Source organism: Grus americana, chromosome 3 (genome assembly GCF_028858705.1).
Source record: "Grus americana isolate bGruAme1 chromosome 3, bGruAme1.mat, whole genome shotgun sequence".
Lineage (NCBI taxonomy): Eukaryota > Metazoa > Chordata > Aves > Gruiformes > Gruidae > Grus > Grus americana.
Window position 1 is genome coordinate 58989853 of NC_072854.1, and position 10266 is coordinate 59000118.

The window sequence follows — 10266 nt, forward strand, 5'->3', positions numbered from 1 at the left end:
TCAAAAGTCTGAATTAACACTTGTGGAAAATATTTCACAGTAGTTGACTGGTTCTAGCTGCAGAATTATATAAGTGTAATAAATAATACAGCCTTACTGAAGTTCAGTTTTTGTTTTGTTGGAGTGAAATACCATATTTGTACAGAACATAAGCAGTAGATGAAAGATTTGACCAAGTGCATTGGGGAAAACCCTTCCCCTTAGGAAAAGTCCGGGAAGAACAGATGCAATCTCCAATATAAGTGGTTCTAAGAACTGAAGCCCTTTGATCTGAAAGGAAGCCAACTACTAAAAGTTTGCAGACAATAACTTCTTTACGATACGATGCCTTCAGTTATAATTCAGACAGGCAAGCTACTTTCTCTGTTTCTCTGTTATCTGTTCTGCAGTAGGATCCAAATCTTAGTTCAACTGAGGTAAATAACAGGTCATTAACATTTGAGAGATCTCTATTAAAGAATGTAGAATTATGTATGTTGTCTCCAGGAATAAGAGCAGTTGTCACTGCCTTTAAACATTAGATTTTCTTAGGGGCTCGGCCGATTGGGCATTGTGGTTGCTGAAGGGAAATTTTCAATTAGCTGAGATAAAGAACTTTTTAGGTCCATCATTTTTACCTTTTAGGATTAACTTCCCCCCCCACACACCCCGTAGGTACATTCTGGGCCAATTTTTCCCCATTTAGACTGGTGTAAATCCAGTCATACAAAGTGATCTATACTGCTGAAAATAGGAGCAAGATTTTGCCCCCATAGGTTTGACTACTGCATCTTGCTCTGAAGCGCAGTCTCCAGACTGCACTTAATTTTTCTGTGATACTCCATGTTAACTAAGTAACAGCATCTGTACTGCTGCTAAATTGAGGGGTTTGAATACTAGGCTTCCACACTAGCAGATATTTTTGGCAAGTACGTACCTTTACCACAAAGTTGTTGCTATTATGGGATTGTTTTAGTCATATGCTGAAACTCATTTTCTTAAATTCACTTTTAATTCTTTCTTTGTTTTGTTTTTATTGTTTGCATAAGAACACCACATGCTAATTCACCACATGATGTGTATGTGCGGTCCAAATATCACAAAGTCAGTTCCAAAGTCCAGACATTTACCAGTCTCCCTCTCATAAAGCATATAATGGCAAAATCCTTATTCCAAACTCAAGTCAACCAGAACTTTGGAGTATCTTCAGAGTAAAATACTTTTCAGAACAGCTGCAGGAATCTTGATATATAACCCACAGTGGGGTGGACATAACCCTCTAATACTGAAAATATACTACATAATTTACACATGATGACAAGATAAACGTTTTTATAAGAATTTCTTCAAAAGAAGAAGGAGTAAGAAAACAACTAAAAATAAACAGAACCACTTTCCTGTTCTTCCAAGCCCACAGTGGGTACAGCCATGGTGGCAGCCAACACCTTCTTGGCACAGAGCCCTGCCAGTTGCTTCATCCCAAATTCAGAGAGACACAAAACTCGACTCCTCTTCTGGAAGTTTTCCAACCATTTTGGGAGTTTGCCTTCCGAAAGAAGCTGGGGGAAGGAGAACATATAATCCTTTTTCTCTTGCTTCCTGCTTGTTAATAAATTGAAAATGACATAGTCTACAAACATACACTTGGGTCCTCTCCTTATTTTGCTGGATTCTTCAAAAAGCATAAATCATCAGAAACTTAAGTGTTATTAAATATTTTTATACCAATTATTTTGTCCAAGATCACACGATTCTCTTATGTAAAGCAAAATTAATGCATTTTTAAAATGTTCGCTGTATTTTATGAGAGCATACCATAAAGCCATGTAAAATAAGCTACTTAAGTTAATGTCAAGGGGAAAAAACTTCTTTGGAATTTCCTAGGATTTGATATAGCCAATTTTGCAGCAGCATACTTCCATGATTTGATAAGGGTTTAGTGCATAACCTTTTCAACCAATTTGGTTTCAGTGTGACAATCTTTAACTCTACGTTTTCAAGAGCAAAATATTTAGAGAACTATTTCTACCAAGAGACAGTGCTGAAGAGTTCTTCCAGAACATTATTTTAAAATCTATAAATATTGTAATCTATATGGGAAAGAAAGTGAAATTTTCACACACACACACACACACACACACACATATGCGTATGGGTACTCTTCTACATGTATGCATAAGAAGACGTACATGTCTAGCCAGCCCACTAAATGTCAGTCCTGGCAAGATACATCCTCAGGTCCCAGTCCTGTGTTTTCATTCTCATAGCTGAGAACTGTAAACATCTGAGCTGAAAGAGCGAGAGTGGAGTTCAAATGCAGTTCTTAAGTCCCAAAGGCTCTCTGCTATACACAGCAAAGTGAGAGATGTTTGATCGGTTTCTCTAGCTCAATCAGGTCTTAGTATGTCACTCCATCAATAAAAAGAGTTAAGTTCTGGTCATGGGGGGACAACTTGATCTGTGCCATCTCATCTTTCCCACATCAACGGTCCTAGCACAGGCTGAGGTATGAGCTGCTGTTGCTGTAGCTATTCTCAACTGCTGAGTGGTGGTTCGAGTTCAACTGACATCCAGAATATGGTAGAACAGGTTCAAAACTTCCTTTATTTACCCCAGAAACGTTAGGCTGGACAATCTTTGTGGTTCCCCTTTCCTTCCTTATCTTTTCAGCTGAAGCAGCAGAGATTATATCTGCTCCCTCTCCAAAAAGTCTTGGCCAGATTGGTTTGGTTTTTCTAAATTTTTAACTGTGATGACTGGCCTTTTATGAGGAGAAGAGTGCTCTTCCATGTTATTATTTAATGTTATTAAGGAAATATGGAATGTGTCCAAGTCAGAATCATTGCAAACTCAGTGGAAAGGATGACTGACTGTACCCCAACTCCCGCACTTCCAACCTTTCATCTTCTGATACGAGTGAATTTTTTGAGTGCCAGAAGGTTTTACAGTCCTTTGCAGTAAGTAAAACGTCTTCAATTTGCCAAGATATGTTACTTGGCTATGCTTTTGAATTGAATCATAATTAAAGCAATATACAGTCTAGATGAGTCCCGTTGGAACCTATTTCTCATCCTTCCTCTGAGGAATATGACTTGTGCTAGCTATGAGGAAGCACAGTTGCTCTTCTGAAGCCAAGAAAAGAAAAACTAATTTGGTTTCAGTAAGAGGTGCTGGAAGCTGCCTTGTCTTCAGTTACGTACAGGTGAATTTTATTTTAGGTCCCCTCTATTAAATATAGTTCCTTGCTGTCCTGGTTCTGTTTCATTATATATCCAGAGTATCTGGAGGAGTCCTATGATTCTGTAAAGATGAACTGACTAAAGCGTAGTCTCTTTATTTCCTCTCAGACCCATTTTTACCAGATTGTTAGAGTGAACGCACTAGGTTTCAATCATATGTTAAATTTCAGATTGGTTAGGTTATCCAGCATTGTATTTTCTGATTCATTTGGAGGATCTTGCTGTTAAATATTTCATATTAACGCCTGGTTATCTAAATGTTTATGTTAAAAAGAATTTAGTCATATTTTTTCCACTTTCTAGATACCACGAGTACTGACAACATTGTCTGTTGTGAGAAGAAATATGAGGAGCTTGTCCTACATGTTTTGAGAGACTGGGTTAAAAGGCCAGTGCTTTCGAGCCTTAGCTCCTAAAACAGAGAAGTGCCTAAGTCAGCTGTTGGATGTGTTAAGTGGGATTTTCCCAAACACAGCATTTTAAAGATGGGTCTAGACTACATTTGTTTAAGTAAAATATGCATGGCATATAGAAAAGAAATGGTGGAAGGATGGTCTAGACATAGCAAAGCATTAATTACAATGGACCAAGCTATGTTATGAATTTCTTTCATCTTACTGTAAATGTGATGCAATTTACCTTTCTGCTATTTTGATTGATCTCACATTTACACTGTAGCTTGTAGCACGAAGCCAGTTTCAAAACTTTCATGGATTCTGTCTTTATTAAAATATTTTCCTGCTCTAAATTGTTTTGGTACATTTAAATCTCTCTTTTAAAAGGCCATATAATCCTATACTTCCAAACATCAGTTTTATTGGGTTAGATTGTTCCAAAGCAAAAGGAAGATTTTTGTGTCAACCTGAATTTCTCTCATTTGATTTCCATTTCATCCCAGGTGGACTGGTAGGTTTGTTGATCCAGAGTTTTTCATATTTTAGCTAACAGTCCATTTGGAGTTGAGTGAATATTCTTGTTTTTAAAGCGAATGCTACAGAGCCACAAGATAATTGGATTTCCTTGTTGTATTCTTTTCACTTCATTACTTTTTTCTCTATAAAGATAGAGGAAGGAGATAATTGCAAAGCAAAATGTCTTGCAAAAGTGTTTTAATGAAATTAAACTTAAACCCCATACATTTTCAGTAAATCTCAGTACATGAAGGTTCTTTTTTTCTCTCTCTCTCTCTCTTTGAGATAGGCAAAGGATTGGTTGCTGGATGTTCTTAGTGCTGGGGCTGAGCTCTGGATCTTGTGTTACTAAAAGTCTCAATTTTAGGGCTCTGCTAGAATTCCTGAAAGCTTTTCATCAGAGCTGGATATTGAGATCAATATCAAGTTAGAAGAGATTAGTTTAGCTGATAATCCCCTGTGAAAAGCTTTCTTTTTGTGCTTTACTTAAGCTTGTGTGTTGTCTTGACTTCTGTGGGGTGCTGGGAAGTACAAGAAAGAAATAAATATTAATTCTGAATCTGATCTGGCTTACTCAGGCAAAAGACCCATTAGGAAACATAGTTTTTAATCATAGGTATTTCAGTGAAGCAAAATATTCCATCATCTACCATTCTTAAAGCTGTACCAAAATTGTGATATGCTATTCAATTTCTTTGGGTTTAAAAACATTAATAAAAATAGCAATGTTTGACCCAACAAAAGAATTTTCTGATGTTAGACTCTGGCACTTTGTGTACTATCATAAAGATTAAGTAAATGGCTCATCATTCCCAGAGACTGCTAAACTTGTAATATGCTGAAGCTGCAAAACCTTATACCCATTTTGAGGTTTTCATGGCTACTGTAACTAAACATATTAGATATAGCAAGAGCGGCTGCATTAAAAGCATGGCTGGAAGCAAATAGAAATGCTGTAGTGTCCTTTTCTAAAGAAGTTACATCGGCATTACTTTTCGGGGGGCATACAGAAGCAATAGATTATAAAATATTGGGAAATAACTATCATTATAGGTTTTTTTCAGATAATTATTTTTATCCTTTTAGAATTATTTAAACATATGAAGCAGGAACTCTGGTCATATAAAAGCAGACTGAAACAATTCTTTTAACCTTCCCACCTCTGAAAAGCTTCCATAATCGAATCAAATGCCGTTTTCCTGAAGGAAGAAGGTCAAGCTGTACCTTTTCAATGCACTGTGCATGTTTTGGTGTTTTTTGGGTTTTTTTTTTGTTTTGTTTTGGGTTTGTTGTTGGTTTTTGGTTTTGTTTTGTTTTGTTTTGTTTTGTTTTCCAGAGAGAAGGGAAAGCTTTGGCTTATGCCCTAGTCATTACCTTTCAAATACAATGCAAACTCTTTCTGCCAAAGAGGCATAAGAAAATAATTGGGCCACTTGTACACTGCATTCTTTATGGTATATAAATCTGCTCTTTGCAGAAGTATTCAGATATTTTGTAGTGGGAGAATGGTCAAGGAAATAGTAAAAGTTTGAAAATGTATTTCAGGAATTGATGATATGGAAACCAGTAAAGAGGGATGAAAATTATCGTTTGGTTCCAGAGGCAGCACTATTAATACAAGGGAAAGAAACATACAGTCGAAGAAAGTAGCACAGTCCTGAGTCTTTCCTAAGGGAGTTTAGGACCAAAAAAACACAAAAAGAGAAAGCTGGCGTTAGTTAATGCCATAGGTTTTATATAAGTTCAGGGGAGGGAGGAGAAAGTGTGGAGAAGAGAGTAGGTGATGAGAAGCAACTCTGCTTCAATTTTTTACCATTTTTTTCATTCATTATAAGAATAGTAAGTTGGATAAGAGGGTTATTTTCCCCTTGAACATTATTTTTCATTTGATTGAAATTATCAGTTCTGCTTCATGACAAAAACAGGCACGTTGTAATACCATTATGATGAGGTTACTTTGGTGTTGTTGAACAGAAATCTTATGAGGAGATTCTTTACCTTGATATTTTCAGTCACATATTCCAGACTTTAGTGGGGCTGATAGATATGGTATGAGTCAACACCAAGATTTGTAGGGGCTTGATTGGGTGAGAGATCTCCAAACATTTCGGTTCTAATTTTCAGCCCACCTTTCTGGAATTTCTGGGTACAGTTCCCAAATATGTATTTTTCAGCTAAATGTAACTCTTTCAATCAGACTGTGCAGACTGCGCAGACTGCAGGATTAGGCCCTGTTTTAAAAAGGGTAAGTATCTTATCTCCTGTTATACTTAGCTGAAAGTAAATCAGAAAAAAATTCAACTTTAACCATTTTAAACCAGATGATCCTTTTCATCTGGAGTAAGTTTATCCTTAGGGGGACTACACAGTACAGCCCTTATACTAATACCTCATTAAAAACCATGTATTGAATAACCACATTTTCAAAAGAAGCATTTCAACTGATTGCAGAAATACAGCTGTCCTTGCAAAGTCAGCATGCAAGGGAGGATCATGCAGATTAGCACAGACATAACAATCTGAGCCTTTTGGGTCAATTTGAGGAAATGGCAAGAGTCGTGGTGGCTGGGTGCGCACCTATTCAAGGAGACCACATAATCATTTCATCCTGATGATATCATTTCATCAGCATGCTAGTATTTAAGCTGCTTTTTCCTCCACACATTTTACTCATCTAGTTATAGCTTTCTTTAGAAAAGTAAAATGATAGCCTTTTCCTTCTACAACATAAAACAAACCGGTCCAAATAGGATTCAGTTTTCTGTGCAGTAAAGATTAGCTGATGAATTATTTTTCAATGAAGAATAAAATGTGGGAAATTCTTCTACATGACGACTTCCATGGACTTCTAGGGAAAAAAGAGAAAAAAGAAAAAAAAACCAAACAGAAAACCCCAAAAGACACACCACTTTTAAAAAATCGCTTTGTGCATCATTTGAATAGTCAAGATTTCTCTGTTTAGTGTTCCACTGAAAATTGCAAAGCACCTGGTCACTTCAATTGAGTTACTAATCTTCAGGGTGTAGGCATGTCAAAAAAACCCCCCAAAAAACCCACAACCAAAAAAAAAAACCCAAATCCCCAAAAACCAGTATGGTTTCTTGTAGCCATATCTACTAGTTTGATTACATCAGAGGCCAAAACACCCCCTGCCATCTGACAAATGAGAAAGCCTGGTAGTATCCTGGTGGGATAATGCAATGCCATGGAGAGGTGTGAGCTCTGCTAAACCGTAGGTTTCATGCCTGTTTGGGAAGTTCCCTCTTTTAAATTTATTTTGAATCTGATCAGATATCTGATCTGCTGTATTCTATGCAGTGCAAGGATCAGAAGAACTTGTTGGGTTAGGAAAGAAACTGGAGAAGAGCTACTTCAGCTAGCGCTGCTGCTGAAACTTATGAATATATAGTGGCAAAAGCACAGTAAATTAATCATAGTGAAGTCCTGTGCTAATTTTATATTGTTTATATTGGTGCATGAGTTATCTTTTGGACAGATAGTTTGAGTGTTGCACCGTGCATCACTGTGTAGTAGCTGAAAAGTCTCTAGCCTTTGTAGTGATATACTGCTCACCATACACACCCACACGTAAGGACAGATAAAGAAAATCCTGTCTGAATTGTCTGATCTGAGCAGTGCTAAGAGTTGTCAGCTTTTTGCAAGAGGCTAAGTCCGTTTCAGTACTGAGGTTTATGACTTTCTATCCTATCCAGTTCTCCAGCTGTGGAGAAGCATGGGGTGAACATGTATACTCTGTGCAAATGAGCTAAACCCATGTCATAGCGTTATAACTCATGATCGTCTTGGTGAGACCAAGGAAAGAAGTACAGATTGCTTACAAAAAAATAGTACGAACGTCTGTTTCTCTGCAGTCTCTGAAGGCAGGGCTCCACTCTTCTACTTTGGTTTTAAGGTAGTATAGGAGCAGGACTGAAACTGAGTTATCTTTCCTGTAGAAAGAGTTCACCTTGTAAAGAAGGAAAAAAAAGAAAGACAGAGGAGATGATTTGTCTGACTAACAAGTAGGTGGTCCATATCAAATATTAATTTATACTTTCTTCTAAATTATCTTCGTGATATTCTTATAGTTTCCTTTCAAGGGTTTGATTCCTAAAGCAATGTGTAAAGTAATTTATCTTTTGTCTTCACACTTAAAATATTTTTTGTCTGTTAATTTCCATTGTTTAAAAAGAGGGCACACTCTGCTGAAAGTCGAACTTATGTGTTATTTCTGTATGAGAACCTTCTGAGCTGGCAGAATTATGTGCAAGTGTTTAGAACCTACTTCTAGGAGAGTAAATAGAGTTGAACAATAACCACAGATAGAAAGAACTATTTGGTAACACTCTCTTTGCTAATACTAAAGAAGGAACTGAACATGAGTGACTTAGAAATTCTGAAGAATGAAACAGAGTAAAATTAGATGAAATGGCAATAATAGAGGAATGAAAGGTATATAGTGAACTTTTGTGTAATAGCATTATTGACATCTCTTCAGATATCCAAATTACTATTCACAGTGCAATGCTATAAGCACCCATTTACGAAGATACCAAACTCTGTTTTGGAAGGCGAATAATTATTTTGCTTGAGAATTCTGGCTAATCATTCATTTAAATGCTTACAAGCTATAGATTTCAAGAGAAGAATAGGTCTCAACTGCCCCCCACAGAAATGAGGTGGACATGGCGTGTCAACACATGACTCCAGCACAAACCTAAAATTTGATTCCTTTTTTTCTTTTAACTTGGATGGATAAACCAAGATAAACTGTATGAAAATATGTTCAGACACAAAATCTGGTCTATTGTTTCCATAAAAGATGAGGGAGCAAAAAGCAGCCAGTGATATACCCATTGTCCTCATTTCTATTCATGTGCAAGAGCTTGCTCAAATACTACTAGAAACATCCCTTTGGGATGTTGGGGAAGTCTACTTTTTAGTCTCAAAGCAGCAATGGTCCCTTGTTTGTGTTTCCAGCCAGTTTAGGTGCTCTGCAAGTTGCTTACAGCTGTAAGAAACAAACAAACAAAAAAATGTTTAGAGCCTATGGCTATTGCTTTATGGCCTGGATTTCGAGGGAGAGGAAAGCTTGACGTTGCGTGTGGCTTATTCAATGCTACTGACCCTGAGCCAGTGAAGTTCTTGTCCGCTGCTCTGGAGCTGTAAGAGTTCAGTCAGTAAATTCAACAGGATCGCAGTTTGCCCTTGACAATAAGGGATTTGACAAAAGGACACTGCCAAAAGCAGAAAATGGTGAAAGGTGCAGTCACTGTCACCACTTTTACCAAAGGAATTTGCGAATGTGTGTCTGATGGTAAATGCCAAGCAGTGTTGTGATCTGCACAGTGAGTCACATCGGGTCTCCACTGGTCTTTCTTGAATGCATTTTCAGAGACTACTTTTAAAACTAAATATTTAAGTGGCATGCTGCTCATCTCTCTTTCACAGATACTGGAGCTTTCAAAGATATTGAAAGGATTTTGTCTTTGAATTTAATGGGTTTAGAAGTTTATAACAAGTCTTTAAGATACCTAGGTGACACAGTGCTTAGTGAAACACCACCCACCTCTTAAATACATTGAATGTTGTGGAAGTTTTAGTCCCAGGTTAGATGTCCAGGCATTTTAATCATTGTTGTGGTACAGTTAGGCACCCAAGGAAGTGATCAGGAAACAAGCATGGAGTTTCCTGAGTTGCCAGGAGAAGGTTGGAGATCATAGAGGTGGGAATCTTGCTCCAGGGAATTTTTATCCTCTCTTGTAGCTGGACATGCAGAAAGGTAATTTTCTTGTCTGTGAAAAATGAGGAAAACTGTCTTTGTATATTAGTAGTGTGGAACCAGAATTCAATTTGTTTCTACAAATGGAACAAATTTGTCAGGAGAGACTGAGAAAGATCTGCTCCTCAATGGCCCCTACTCAAACAGTTAGGGCTCTCAGCTGGGACTGGGCGGCCCGGGATCAAGTTCCTGTTGCACTTGGAGCGTGGCAGGGGCTTCAAGCTGCTCACCAGCTGTGGCTCATCTTCACATATACAGACCAGCAGAAATTCAGATCCTCCCTGGATTAAGTGGCAGTTAAGTAGCTGAAGAACATCAAAAATGCCAAAATGTAGGTTAAGTGTGTAAGTAGGAA